Raw genomic sequence first — 15210 nt, 5'->3', positions numbered from 1 at the left:
TTTGTTGTTTGACCACTCCTGGGGATAGTAACAATGGTCTTGTATTTCCTCCATTTGTACACAGTCTGTCTGACTGTGGATTGATGGAGTCCAAACTATTTAGAGATGGTTTTGTAATCTTTTCCAGCCTGACTAAATAAAATAAAAAATAACAGCTACTTTTCAGGAAAATGCCTGAGTTCTCACCAATGGCCTAAGCACTTCAAAGGTGGCCTTTACACATCAAGGCTGTCCCATATGGTCTAGTGGTCAGGATTCCTGGTTTTCACCCAGGTGACCTGGGTTTGACTCCTGGTATGGGAATGTGTCTTTGTTGTGTCACTTGAGTTGCAAGTCACATGACCTTGAGTGAAATCTTCATTCTATAGGCTCTTGCTTTCATGAGTCATGATGGGACAAGAAGGCTCATGACAGTGCAGAAGATTCCAGGATTCACTCTTGGCTTACTCAGCTTAGCTCTCTCTTACCCCTTCTAAGGTCCTGGGCCCGGCTTTTTGTTAACTCCAACAAAGGCTGTACTCTGAATCTGACCACAGCAGCCGGTGTTCAGCGTTACAGCTATTTTTTAACACCGTGGGCTCAAACCTGTACAGAGGGAAAAGGTAAGGGTCCGGGTTTTCACTACACCAGGCCAAATGGGTGCCAGTGCATCCAGCTGTTCTTCCAAGATCTGATGTAGGGGCAGCTACCATGCCCATAACCATAGTAACCCTTTCACAGTACAGTTTGAACACACCAATCTCTGTACTCAATGCCATGTTCTATCTCTGCCCATTCTTCTCAATCCCTGTAACGGTATTGGACAGAGACGATACCAGATACCAAATACAGTGATGTCACGACTGCTTTAAACCAGTGGCGGAACCGAAATTCTGTCTCTCTGGTGGTGGATTTCCTCTCTGGCGGTGGATTCCACACGTGAAAGAGAAGCCGTGCATTGGCGCTACAGAAGGACAGAGAACGAAGAACCAGCTATTGATACCGGACTTTAGCCAAAGTTCAATGTATTTGACCTTTGCAGAGTTGTAATAATAATTGAACTGGTTAGTTACTGCAGCCCACGCAGTGTTTCAAAGAGAAAAGGCAACCGGATTCCTTTTCTCTTTTTTAATGTCGACAAATTATAAACAAGATTCCTTCTAGATTATCGGACAGCTAACAGGACACCGAGGATCTTCAGCTGACAAGCTGTAAGGAACAAAACCGTCTTCATCCTGGATCTGCATCCCGCGCTATCTTCGGAGAAGGCACACTTCAATCGCTAACAAGAGCGATCACCCAAGTGAGGCTAGCATCTGGGTAAAATGTGTTAGTTTTTACTTGCAGTGAGTTAATAGTGTTCTTTATTTGAATTCATTTATGACTTAAATGTAAACATTTTGATTCACATGAAAGTCAGTCTTAGACCAGGTGTTGTTTGATTTACTTTATTTACGATCTGTATTTAGTTATTTTGTGCATGCATTCTCTCTCTCTCTTTTTAATTCCCTCCATCGTACTTCACTCCTCAACATTGGGATTTGAGTAGAATTTGGGTTTAAGGCCGAGCCAAGACTAGTTTGAACTACAGATTCCTTTGTTCAATTTCGCACACCCTTTCTATGCTGACCATCCACCTTTTGGGCATGGCTGCATTCCATTTGCATTACACACACACAAACATGTGGTTTCCCTATCACATTTTTAACATCCACTCACCCCTACACTGCAAACTTGGATATAGCTTATTAATTCACCATTAGTGCCTTAGTTATCATCATATACACTACTGATTCTTATTTGTACATATTGTATCACCAGTTATATTGAACTATTCCTTGGCTGCTATCGTTGCTATATCCGATTAGTATTAGTTTGCTAATTCATGTCAGCTATTTCAATAAATGGTATCTTTGGAATAAAGTCTCTCTCTCTCTCTCTCTCTCTCTCTCTCTCTCTCTCTCTATATATATATATATATATATATATATATATATATATATATATATATATTTGTCCTGGGTATGATGTTAAACTGCAACCGGTGATAAGGCCATGGTCCGGCTGTGGGGAGAGTGGAGTGACCCCTTAGCTATCACTACTCCCAGGCTCGCTCTGCCTGGAGTGACAGCACCTGTCAAGGGCCCCAACTATGGGTAAATAGTCTCACTGCCTTGTGAGTGCTAAGGATAGTGGAAGGCTAAGGAAGTAAACCCTGACGGAAAACTCGGAGCAGAGCCCCGTTAGGCAGTTTGACCTGGCTACCAGTCAACTCTTCTGGCAGATCCTGCAGCCAAGTTGGTGCCAGATGTACTGCACTGCTTTCCTCTGGACCACATCAGCGAGGCTGAGGGGGGGTCCTGATGCTTGGGCAGCTCAGGATCTCCATAACCCTCCCCAGGCATTTTGCATAATGGAGAGGTCACTCCATCTTTGTGGTTACAAGCAAGGGCACAACACGGGAGTCAGCAGTTATGGGTAATAAGTCCTATTTCAATTGGCATAGAAAAAGGATGCCACGGACTGACCCCGACGGTGGGAGGAGCCGCCACGCTCCACTGATCAGCTACCGCCCGCCTGAAGCTGGGCAGCCCCCAGTCAATAGGGTGCTGATCCATCACGGTCTGCTGCTCCTTTGGGTGTAAGTGGTTTAGGACGCTCACACTTGACAAGCAGGCCGATACTCAGCACACCTGCTCGCACAAAGCAGAGGAAGTCTCCAGCACTTCGTATAGCAAGCTGGAACATTAGGACAATGTTAACAGGATTGTCAAATGACTTACAACTTATCGATGACAACCGAAAAACAGCTGTCATTGATGCTGAACTTGCCAGACTAAACATGGACATTGCTGCACTCCAAGAAACTAGATTTGCAAATGATGGCTCGTTACAAGAAAGCCAATACACCTTCTTCTGGAAGGGGAAACACCAGGATGACAGACATGAACACGGAGTTGGATTCACAGTAAGAACATCTCTCCTAACCATGATAGAAGCACCTTCTGGCGGTACCGAACGGCTACTGTGCCTTCATCTAAACTCCACAAACGGTCCAGTAAACCTTGTGTCTGTCTATACACCCATGCTTAAGTCCCCTACTGAGACAAAGGACAAGTTCTACAATGAGCTCGATGAGCTTATTAGTCAAATGTCTCCAACAGAGGACATCTACCTGCTTGGCGATTTCAACACCAGAGTTGGCGCTGAGCACGATGTCTGGCTGGCATGCATCGGCCACTTTGGAGTGGGCAAAATAAATGAAAACGGACAGAGACTTTTGGAACTATGTTGTGCCAGGAACTTATGTATAACAAATACTTAGTTCCCAAACAAGGAAAAGCACAAAGTCTCCTGGATGCACCCCAGATCACATCGATGGCACCAGCTTGACCTCATAATTACCAGAAGGAAAACCCTCGAAATGGTGCACAGCACACAGAGCTATCACAGCGCTGACTGTGACTCCGATCATTCCCTTGTTATCAGCAAAATAGCGCTACAAGGAAGAAAACTGCTGCACCATGCGAGGCCTAGGAGTCTCCCAAGGATAAGCACTGCCTGTACTAAAGACATTGACAGCAAAAACAAATTCCATTCCCTTATCAACGGCCTGAGACTGGCCAGGGATGTTGTGTCAGCAGAAACACAATGGCAGCATCTCAGCGCTGCTATATACAAGTCTGCTATTGCCGCATTTGGGAGGAAGGAAAAGAGAAATGTTGACTGGTACAAAGCCAACCTTATGGTTATGGAGCCAGCAACCTGGGCCAAAAAAGAAGCATTAGTTAAATGGAAGAGGGACCCCACTTTGCAGAACTTACTCTTGCTAAAGAACGCTAAGGCTAGTAGTCAAAAACTAGCAAGGAAATGCGCAAATGACTATTGGCTATAGCTGTGCTCCTCCACAGAACATGCATCCTTGACTGGCAATGTTAGGGCCATGTACGAAGGCATTAAGCAGGCCACTGGTCCGACCATAAAGAAAACAGCCCCCTTAAAAGCAAAAACTGGCGACACCATCACTGACCAACAAGGGCAGATGGATCGGTTGGTTGAACATTACTCGGAGCTGTACTCCATGGAGAACACAGTATCCGAGGAGGCCATAAACAGCATTCCATCAATGACAGTCCTCGAAGAACTGGATACAGAGCCTACTATGGCAGAGTTAGAGAAGGCAATTGATGCCCTCTCTAGTGGAAAAGCACCAGGGAACGATGCAATCCCACCAGAGGTAGTTAAGGAAGGAAAACCAGTGCTTCTCCCACACCTTTATGAACTTCTTTGCTTATGCTGGAATGAAGGTGAGGTGCCACAGAGCATGCGGGATGCCAATATTGTGACTTTGTATAAAAACAAAGGGGATAGAACTGATTGCAACAACTATCATGGGATTTCGCATCTCAACATAGTTGGGAAGGTCTTCGCTCATGTGGTTCTTGTCAGACTACAGGTACTAGCCGACCGTGTGTACCCAGAGGCACAGTGTGGGTTCAGAGTTGGGCGCTCCACTATCGACATGGTATTCTCAGTGAGACAGTTACAGGAAAAGTGTCGGGAGCAGCGGAAACCGCTCTACCTTGCTTTTGTCGACCTCACAAAGGCTTTCAATCTCGTAAGCCATAGCGGACTGTTCAGGCTACTTGAGAAGATAGGTTGCCCACCAAAGCTGCTCAGCATAATCAAGTCCTTCCACAGCAACATGAAAAGCACTGCCAGCTTTGAGGGTAGTACCTCCAAGCCTTTCCCGATTCTCAGTGGAGTTAAACAGGGCTGTGTACTTGCCCCAACACTGTTCAGGATCTTTTTCTCACTGCTCTTGATGTATGCCTTCCAGTCCTCCGACGATGGGGTCTACATCCACACCCGCCATGATGGCAAACTTTACAACCTGGCCTGCTTACGCACCAAAACAAAGGTAACACGCCTGCTCCTTAGGGAGCTACTATTTGCTGATGACGCAGCCCTTGCGAGTCATACACCTGATGGACTCCAATGCCTGATGGACAGGTTCTCAAATGCCTGTAAAGCGTTTGCCTTAACAATCAGCATAAAGAAGACTGAGGTGATGGCCCAAGATGCTCCAAGCCCTCTGGTAATATCGATCAACGGCTCTTTGCTTGCTGTGACTGATCGATTCACATACCTGGGATCCACTGTCACAAACAACTTGTCTCTGGATGCTGAAATAAACACAATAATTGGCAAAGCAGCCTCCGTTATGAGCAAACTCAACAAAAGAGTTTGGGGAAACAAAAACCTGACAATAAACACCAAGCTAAAGGTGTACCAGGCCTGTGTGCTAAGTACTCTCCTCTATGGCAGTGAAACATGGATGACATATGCCAAACAAGAGGCAAAGCTCAATGCCTTTCACATGCGGTGTCTTCACAGGATCCTAGGAATTAAATGGCAGGACAAGGTAACAAAAACTGATGTTCTCGAGAGGTCCAGTTCCAGGACCTTATTTGCAATGATCAGTGAACGCCGCCTGACATGGCTTGGACATGTTTGCCATATGGGGAAAGGACGTATTCCGAAAGATCTCCTATATGGGCAGCTTGAATGCGGTTCACATCCAAATGGTCGCCCGCACCTGAGGTACAGAGATGTGTGCAAGAGAGATCTTAAGTCGGCTAACATCAACGTAAACTCATGGGAGGAACCAGCAATTGACCAGTCAGCATGGAGACAAATTGTCAAAGCAGGGGTGAAGGAAGCTGAAGCTACCAGATCCCAACTCAGAGACCAGCGGCGACAGAAGGCACCTTCTGCCAACACCACCCCATTCAGTTGTGCAGGATGTGGCAGAGACTGCCACTCTAGAATTGGCTTGTTCAGCCACCAAAGAAGATGCCGACCATGACCGAAACCCATCGTCTCTTTAAGACGGACGGAGGCCAATGATATATATATATATCAAGCTATGTTAGTTCAGAGTGCCACAGGGTAATTTTCTCACACACCAATCTGCATATTCCTAAAGGAACGTACTGTCTTGTACAGTGCCTTGCAAAAGTATTCATACCCCTTGAACTTTTTCACATTTTTCCACCTTACCACCACGAACTTAAAAGTTTTTATTGAGATTTTATGTGAGAGACCAACACAGAGTAGCACATAATTGTGAAGTGAAATGAAAATGATAAATGGTCTTCAAAATTTTAAACAAATAAAAATCCAAAAAATATGGTGTGCATTAGTATTCAGCCCCCTGTACTCTGATACCTCTAAATACAATCTAGTGCAATCAATTGCCTTCAGAAGTCATCTAGTTAGTTAATAGAGTCCTACTGTTTGTAATTTACTCTCAGCATAAATACACTTGTTCTGTGAAGGCCTCAGTGGTTTGTTAGAGAACACTGAAGAACAAACAGCATCATGAAGACCAAAGAACTCACCAGACAGGTCAGGGATAAAGTTCTGGAGAAGTTTAAAGCAGGGTTAGGTTATAAAAAAAATCCCAAGCTCTGAACATCTCAAGAAGCACTGTTCAATCCATCATTCAAAAATGGAAAAAGTATGGCACAACTGCAAACCTACCAAGACATGGCCGTCCACCTAAACTGACAGAGCGAGCAAGGAGAGCACTGGTCAGAGAAGCAGCCAAGAGGCCCATGATCACTCTGGAGGAGCTGCAGAAATCCACAGCTCAGGTGGGAGAATCTGTCTTATAGTTATAAGTAGTACACTCCACAAATCTGAAGTCCCATTTGCAGTTTGCCAGAAGCCATGTAGGGGACACAGAAAACATGTGGAAGAAGGTGCTTTGGTCAGATGAGACCAAAGTTGAACTTTTTGGCCTAAATGCAAAGCGCTATGTGTGGTGGAAAACTAACACTGCTCATCACCCTGCACACACCATCCCTATGTGAAACATGGTGGTGGCAGCATCATGCTACAGGGATGCTTTTCTTCAGCAGGGACAGGGAAGCTGGTCAGAGTTGATGGGAAGATGGATGGAGCTAAATACAGGGCAATCCTGGAAGAAAACCTGTTTGTTGGAGGCTGCAAAAGATTTGAGACTGGGAAGGAGAGTCAATGACCCTAAACATACAGCCAGAGCTACAATGGAATGGTTTAGATCAAAGAATATTCATGTGTTAGAATGGCCCAGTCAAAGTCCAGACCTAAATCCCATTGAGCATCTGTGGCAAGACTTGAAAATTGCTGTTCACAGACGCTCTCCATCCAATCTGGCTGAGCTTGAGCTATTTTGCAAAGAAGAATGGGCAAAAATTTCAGTGTCTAGATGTGCAAAGCTGGTAGAGACATACCACAAAAGACTTGCAGCTGTAATTGCAGCAAAAGGTGGCTCTACAAAGTATTGACGCAGGGGGGCTGAATACTAATGCACATCACATTTTTCAGATTTTTGTTTGTTTAAAATTTTGAAGACCATTTATCATTTTCGTTTCACTTCACAATTATGTGCTACTCTGTGTTGGTCTCTCACAAAATCTCAATAAAAACTTTTAAGTTCGTGGTTGTAAGGTGGAAAAATGTGAAAAAGTTCAAGGGGTATGAATACTTTTGCAAGGCACTGTACAAGACAGTATGTTCCTTTAGGAATATGCAGATTGGTGTGTGAGAAAATTACCCTGTGGCACTCTGAACTAACATAGCTTGATATGTATATCATTGGCCTCCGTCTGTCTTAAAGAGACGATGGGTTTTGTTCATGGTCGGCATCTTCTTTGGTGGCTGAACAAGCCAATTCTAGAGTGGCAGTCTCTGCCACATCCTGCACAACTGAATGTGGTGGTGTTGGCAGAAGGTGCCTTCTGTCGCCGCTGGTCTCTGAGTTGGGATCTGGTAGCTTCAGCTTCCTTCACCCCTGCTTTGACAATTTGTCTCCATGCTGACCGGTCAATCACTGTTTCCTCCCATGAGTTTACGTCGATGTTAGCTGACTTAAGATCTCTCTTGCACACATCTCTGTACCTCAGGTGCGGGCGACCAGTTGGACGTGAACCGCATTCAAGCTGCCCATATAGGAGATCTTTCGGAATACGTCCTTTCCCCATATGGCGAACATGTCCAAGCCATGTCAGGCGGCGTAAACTGATCATTGCAAATAAGGTCCTGGAATTGGACCTCTCGAGAGCATCAGTTTTTGTTACCTTGTCCTGCCATTTAATTCCTAGGATCCTGCGAAGACACCGCATGTGAAAGGCATTGAGCTTTGCCTCTTGTTTGGCATATGTCGTCCATGTTTCACTGCCATAGAGGAGAGTACTTAGCACACAGGCCTGGTACACCTTTAGCTTGGTGTTTATTGTCAGGTTTTTGTTTCCCCAAACTCTTTTGTTGAGTTTGCTCATAACGGAGGCTGCTTTGCCAATTATTGTGTTTATTTCAGCATCCAGAGACAAGTTGTTTGTGACAGTGGATCCTAGGTATGTGAATCGATCAGTCACAGCAAGCAAAGAGCCATTGATCGATATTACCAGAGGGCTTGGAGCATCTTGGGCCATCACCTCAGTCTTCTTTATGCTGATTGTTAAGGCAAACTCTTTACAGGCATTTGAAAACCTGTCCATCAGGTGTATGACTCGCAAGGGCTGCGTCATTGGCAAATAGTAGCTCCCTAAGGAGCACGCGTGTTACTTTTCTTTTGGCGCATAAGTGGGCCAGGTTGTAAAGTTTGCCATCATGGCGGGTGTGGATGTAGACCCCATCATTGGAGGACTGGAAGGCATACATGAAGAGGAGTGAGAAAAAGATCCTGAACAGCGTTGGGGCAAGTACACAGCCCTGTTTAACTCCACTGAGAATCGGGAAAGGCTTGGAGGTACTACCCTCAAAGCTGGCAGTGCTTTTCATGTTGCTGTGGAAGGACTTGATTATGCTGAGCAGCTTTGGTGGGCAACCTATCTTCTCAAGTAGCCTGAACAGTCCGCTATGGCTTACGAGATCGAAAGCCTTTGTGAGGTCGACAAAAGCAAGGTAGAGGGGTTTCCGCTGCTCCCGACACTTTTCCTGTAACTGTCTCACTGAGAATACTATGTCGATAGTGGAGCGCCCCGCTCTGAACCCACACTGTGCCTCTCAGTAGACACGGTCGGCTAGTACCTGTAGTCTGACAAGAACCACACGAGCGAAGACCTTCCCAACTATGTTGAGATGCGAAATCCCATGATAGTTGTTGCAATCGGTTCTATCCCCTTTGTTTTTATACAAAGTCACAATATTGGCATCCCGCATGCTCTGTGGCACCTCACCTTCATTCCAGCATAAGCAAAGAAGTTCATAAAGGTGTGGGAGAAGCACTGGTTTTCCTTCCTTAACTACCTCTGGTGGGATTGCATCGTTCCCTGGTGCTTTTCCACTAGAGAGGGCATCAATTGCCTTCTCTAACTCTGCCATAGTAGGCTCTGTATCTAGTTCTTTGAGGACTGTCATTGATGGAATGCTGTTTATGGCCTCCTCAGATACTGTGTTCTCCATGGAGTACAGCTCCAAGAATTGTTCAACCCTCCGATCCATCTGTCCGTCAGTCAGTGATGGTGTCGCCAGTTTTTGCTTTTAAGGGGGCTGTTTTCTTTATGGTCGGACCAGTGGCCTGCTTAATGCCTTCGTACATAGCCCTTACATTGCCAGTCAAGGATGCATGTTCTATGGAGGAGCACAGCTATAGCCAATAGTCATTTGCGCATTTCCTTGCTAGTTTTTGACTACTAGCCTTAGCGTTCTTTAGCAAGAGTAAGTTCTGCAAAGTGGGGTCCCTCTTCCATTTAACTAATGCTTCTTTTTTGGCCCAGGTTGCTGGCTCCATAACCATAAGGTTGGCTTTGTACCAGTCAACATTTCTCTTTTCCTTCCTCCCAAATGCGGCAATAGCAGACTTGTATATAGCAGCGCTGAGATGCTGCCATTGTGTTTCTGCTGACACAACATCCCTGGCCAGTCTCAGGCTGTTGATAAGGGAATGGAATTTGTTTTTGCTGTCAATGTCTTTAGTACAGGAAGTGCTTATCCTTGGGAGACTCCTAGGCCTCGCATGGTGCAGCAGTTTTCTTCCTTGTAGTGCTATTTTGCTGATAACAAGGGAATGATCGGAGTCACAGTCAGCGCTGTGATAGCTCTGTGTGCTGTGCACCATTTGGAGGGTTTTCCTTCTGGTAATGACGAGGTCAAGCTGGTGCCATCGATGTGATCTGGGGTGCATCCAGGAGACTTTGTGCTTTTCCTTGTTTGGGAACTAAGTATTTGTTATACATAAGTTCCTGGCACAACATAGTTCCAAAAGTCTCTGTCCGTTTTCATTTATTTTGCCCACTCCAAAGTGGCCGATGCATGCCAGCCAGACATTGTGCTCAGCGCCAACTCTGGCATTGAAATCGCCAAGCAGGTAGATGTCCTCTGTTGGAGACATTTGACTAATAAGCTCATCGAGCTCATTGTAGAACTTGTCCTTTGTCTCAGTAGGGGACTTAAGCGTGGGTGCATAGAAAGACACAAGGTTTACTGGACCGTTTGTGGAGTTTAGACGAAGGCACAGTAGCCGTTCGGTACCGCCAGAAGGTGGTTAGGAGAGATGTTCTTACTGCGAACCCAACTCCGTGTTCACGTCTGTCATCCTGGTGTTTCCCCTTCCAGAAGAAGGTGTATTGGCTTTCTTGTAACGAGCCATCATTTGCAAGTCTAGTTTCTTGGAGTGCAGCAATGTCCACATTTAGTCTGGCAAGTTCAGCATCAATGACAGCTGTTTTTCGGTTGTCATCGATAAGTTGTAAGTCATTTGACAATCCTGTTAACATTGTCCTAATGTTCCAGCTTGCTATACGAAGTGCTGGAGACTTCCTCTGCTTTGTGCGAGCAGGTGTGCTGAGTATCGGCCTGCTTGTCAAGCGCGAGCACCCTAAGCCCCTTACACCCAAAGGAGCAGCAGACCGTGACGGATCAGCACCCTATTGCCTGGGGGCTGCCCAGCTTCAGGCAGGCGGTAGCTGATCAGTGGAGCGTGGCGGCTCCTCCCACCATCGGAGTCAGCCCGTGGCGTCCTTTTTCTATGCCAATTTAAATAGGACTTATTATCCGTAACTGCTGACTCCCGTGTTGTGCCCTTGCTTGTAACCACAAAGATGGGGTGACCTCTCCATGACGCAAAATGCCTGGGCAGGGTTATGGAGATCCTGAGTTGCCCAAGTGTCAGGACCCCCCTCTCGGCCTTGCTGATGTGGTCCAGAAGAAAGCAGTGCAGTACATCTGGCACCAACTTGGTTGCAGGAGCTGCCGGAAGAGTTGACTGGTAGCCAGGTCAAACTGCCTAAGGGGGCTCCGCTCCATGTTTTCTGTCAGGGTTTACTTCCTTAGCCTTCCACTATCCCTAGCACTCACAAGGCAGTGAGACTATTTACCCATAGTTGGGGCCCTTGACAGGTACTGTCACTCTGGGCAAAGCGAGCCTGGGAGTAGTGATAGCTAAGGGGTCACTCCACTCTCCCCACAGCCAGACCATGGCCCTATCACCGGTTGCAGTTTAACGTCATACCCAGGACAAATATATATATATATATATATATATATATATATATATATATATATATATAGAGAGAGAGAGAGAGAGAGAGAGAGAGAGAGAGAGACTTTATTCCAAAGATACCATTTATTGAAATAGCTGACATGAATTAGCAAACTAATACTAATCGGATATAGCAACGATAGCAGCCAAGGAATAGTTCAATATAACTGGTGATACAATATGTACAAATAAGAATCAGTAGTGTATATGATGATAACTAAGGCACTAATGGTGATCAGAAGTAATAAGCTATATCCAAGTTTGCAGTGTAGGGGTGAGTGGATGTTAAAAATGTGATAGGGAATCCACATGTTTGTGGGTGGGTGTGTGTGTGTGTGTGTGTGTGTGTGTAATGCGAATGGAATGCAGCCATGCCCAAAAGGTGGATGGTCAGCCCAGAAAGGGCGTGCGAAATTGAACAAAGGAATCTGAAGTTAAAACTAGTCTTGGCTCGGCCTTAAACCCAAATTCTACTCAAATCCCAATGTTGAGGAGTGAAGTACGATGGAGGGAGTTAAAAAGAGAGAGAGAGAATGCATGCACAAAATAACTAAATACAGATCGTAAATAAAGTAAATCAAACAACACGTGGTCTAAGACTGACTTTCATGTGAATCAAAATGTGTACATTTAAATCATAAATGAATTCAAATAAAGAACACTATTAACTCACTGCAAGTAAAAACTAACACATTTTGCCCAGATGCTAGCCTCACTTGGGTGATTGCTCTTGTTAGCGATTGAAGTGTGCCTTCTCCGAAGATAGTGCGGAATGCAGATCCAGGATGAAGACGGTTTTGTTCCTTACAGCTTGTCAGCTGAAGATCCTCGATGTCCTGTTGGCTGTCCGATAATCTAGAAGGAATCTTGTTTATAATTTGTTGATATTGAAAAAGGGAAAAGGAATCCGGTCACCTTTTCTCTTTGAAACACTGCGTGGGCTGCAGTAACTAACCAGTTCAATTATTATTACAACTCTGCGAAGGTCAAATACATTGAACTTTGGCTAAAGTCCGGTATCAATAGCTGGTTCTTCGTTCTCTGTCCTTCTGTAGCGCCAATGCACGGCTTCTCTTTCACGTGTGGAATCCACCGCCAGAGAGGAAATCCACCACCAGAGAGACAGAATTTTGGTGCCGCCACTGGTTTAAAGCAGTCGTGACGTCACTGTATTTGGTATCTGGTATTGTCTCTGTCCAATACCATTACAGGGATTCAGAAGAATGGGCAGAGATAGAACATCGCATCGAGTACAGAGATTGATGTTTTCAAACTGTACTGTGAAATGGTTACTATGGTTATGGGCATGGTAGCTGCCCCTACATCAGATGTTGGAAGAACAGCTGGATGCACTGGCACCCATTTGGCCTGGTGTAGTGAAAACCAGGATGCTTACCGTTTCCCTCTGTACAGGTTTGAGCCCACGGTGTTAAAAAAATAGCTGTAACGCTGAACTCCGGCTGCTGTGGTCAGATTCAGAGTACAGCCCTTGTGCTTTGTTGGATTTAACAAACAGCTAGGCCCAGGGCCTTAGATGGGGTAAGAGAGAGCTAAGGAGAGTAGGCCAGGAGTGAATCCTGGAATCTTCTGCACTGTCATCAGACTTCTTGTCCCATCATGACACCAAAAGGACTCATGAAAGCAAGAGCATATAGAATGAAGATTTCATTCAAGGTCATGTGACTTGCAACTCAAGTGACACAACAAAGACACATTCCCATACCAGGAGTTGAACCCAGGCCACCTGGGTGAAAACCAGGAATCCTGACCACTAGACCATATGGGACAGCCTTGAGGTGAAAAGGCCACCTTTGAAGTGCTTAGGCCATTGGTGAGAACTCAGGCATTTTCCAGAAAAGTAGCTGTTATTTTTTATTTTATTTAGTCAGGCTGGAAAAGATTACAAAACCATCTCTAATTAGTTTGGACTCCATCAATCCACAGTCAGACAGACTGTGTACAAATGGAGGAAATTCAAGACCATTGTTACTATCCCCAGGAGTGGTCAAACAACAAAGATCATTCCAAGAGCAAGGTGTGTAATAGTCGGCGAGGTCACAAAGGACCCCAGGGTAACTGCTAAGCAACTGAAGGCCTCTCTCACATTGGCTAATGTTCATGAGTCCACCATCAGGAGAACACTGAACAACAATGGTGTGCATGGCAGGGTTGCAAGGAGAAAGCCACTGCTCTCCAAAAAGAATATTGCTGCTCATCTGCAGTTTGCTAAAGATCACGTGGACAAGCCAGAAGGCTATTGGAAAAATGTTCCATGGACGGATGAGACCAAAAAAGAACTTTTTGGTTTAAATGAGAAACATTATGTTTGGAGAAAGGAAAACACTGCATTCCAGACTAATAACCTTATCCCATCTGTGAAACATGGTGGTGGTAGTATCATGGTTTGGGCCTGGTTTGCTGCATCTTGGCCAGGACAGCTTGCCATCATTGATGGAACAATGAATTCTGAATTATACCAGCAATTTCTAAAGGAAAATGTCAGGACATCTGTCCATGAACTGAATCTCAAGAGAAGGTGGGTCATGCAGCAACACAACGACCCTAAGCACACAAGTCGTTCTACCAAAGAATGGTTAAAGAAGAATAAAGTTAATGTTTTGGAATGGCCAAGTCAAAGTCCTGACCTTAATCCAATGGAAATGTTGTGGAAGGACCTGAAGTGAGCAGTTCATGTGAGGAAACCCACCAACTTCCCAGAGTTGATGCTGTTCTGTATGGAGGAATGGGCTAAAATTCCTCCAAGCCAGTGTGCAGGACTGATCAACAGTTACCGGAAATGTTTAGTTGCATTTATCGCTGCACAAGGGGGTCACACCAGATACTGAAAGCAAAGGTTCACATACTTTTGCCACTCACAGATATGTAATATTGGATCATTTTCCTCAATAAATAAATGACCGGGGCGGCACGGTGGTGTAGTGGTTAGCGCTGTCGCCTCACAGCAAGAAGGTCCTGGGTTCGAGCCCCATGGCCGGCGAGGGCCTTTCTGTGCGGAGTTTGCATGTTCTCCCCGTGTCCGCGTGGGTTTCCTCCGGGTGCTCCGGTTTCCCCCACAGTCCAAAGACATGCAGGTTAGGTTAACTGGTGACTCTAAATTGACCGTAGGTGTGAATGTGAGTGTGAATGGTTGTCTGTGTCTATGTGTCAGCCCTGTGATGACCTGGCGACTTGTCCAGGGTGTACCCCGCCTTTCGCCCGTAGTCAGCTGGGATAGGCTCCAGCTTGCCTGCGACCCTGTAGAAGGATAAAGCGGCTAGAGATAATGAGATGAGATGAAATAAATGACCAAGTATAATATTTTTGTCTCATTTGTTTAACTGGGTTCTCTTTATCTACTTTTAGGACTTGTGTGAACATCTGATGATGTTTTCGGTCATATTTATGCAGAAATATAGAAAATTCTAAAGGATTCACAAAGTTCCAAGCACCACTGTAAGAGTGATGCAGAACTGAGTGGAGATGTTATCTGTAAGAAAATTTTTCCTCTCTCAAAGGGTTGCTGGTCATAGCCCATGGTCAGACTCTGAGCAGAAGCTTCAAGCTTTTTTCAGTGTGAACAATGAGTCGTGTACAAAGTGCTGTATGGGGTAAGAGAGAACCAAGCAGCAATGCGAGAAGCATCCGATCCGAGGTCACACGCACCAACCATCATGCCCCAAGCCAACGTAAGGTTTCAGGCA

General features: G+C 45.4%; 2 non-coding genes across 2 annotated transcripts; one reads left to right on the top strand and one right to left on the bottom strand.

Annotated features, from left to right (window-relative positions):
• The first annotated feature begins 231 nt into the window (after positions 1-231).
• On the top strand, positions 232-303 carry trnae-uuc (transfer RNA glutamic acid (anticodon UUC)). The gene has a single exon. It is a non-coding gene; the product is annotated as a tRNA-Glu (tRNA).
• Positions 304-13223: 12920 nt separating this feature from the next.
• trnae-uuc (transfer RNA glutamic acid (anticodon UUC)) lies at positions 13224-13295 on the bottom strand. Its single transcript has one exon. It is a non-coding gene; the product is annotated as a tRNA-Glu (tRNA).
• Positions 13296-15210: the final 1915 nt, after the last annotated feature.

This window comes from Neoarius graeffei, chromosome 1 (genome assembly GCF_027579695.1).
Source record: "Neoarius graeffei isolate fNeoGra1 chromosome 1, fNeoGra1.pri, whole genome shotgun sequence".
Lineage (NCBI taxonomy): Eukaryota > Metazoa > Chordata > Actinopteri > Siluriformes > Ariidae > Neoarius > Neoarius graeffei.
This window is presented reverse-complemented; position numbering and strand designations above follow the sequence as displayed.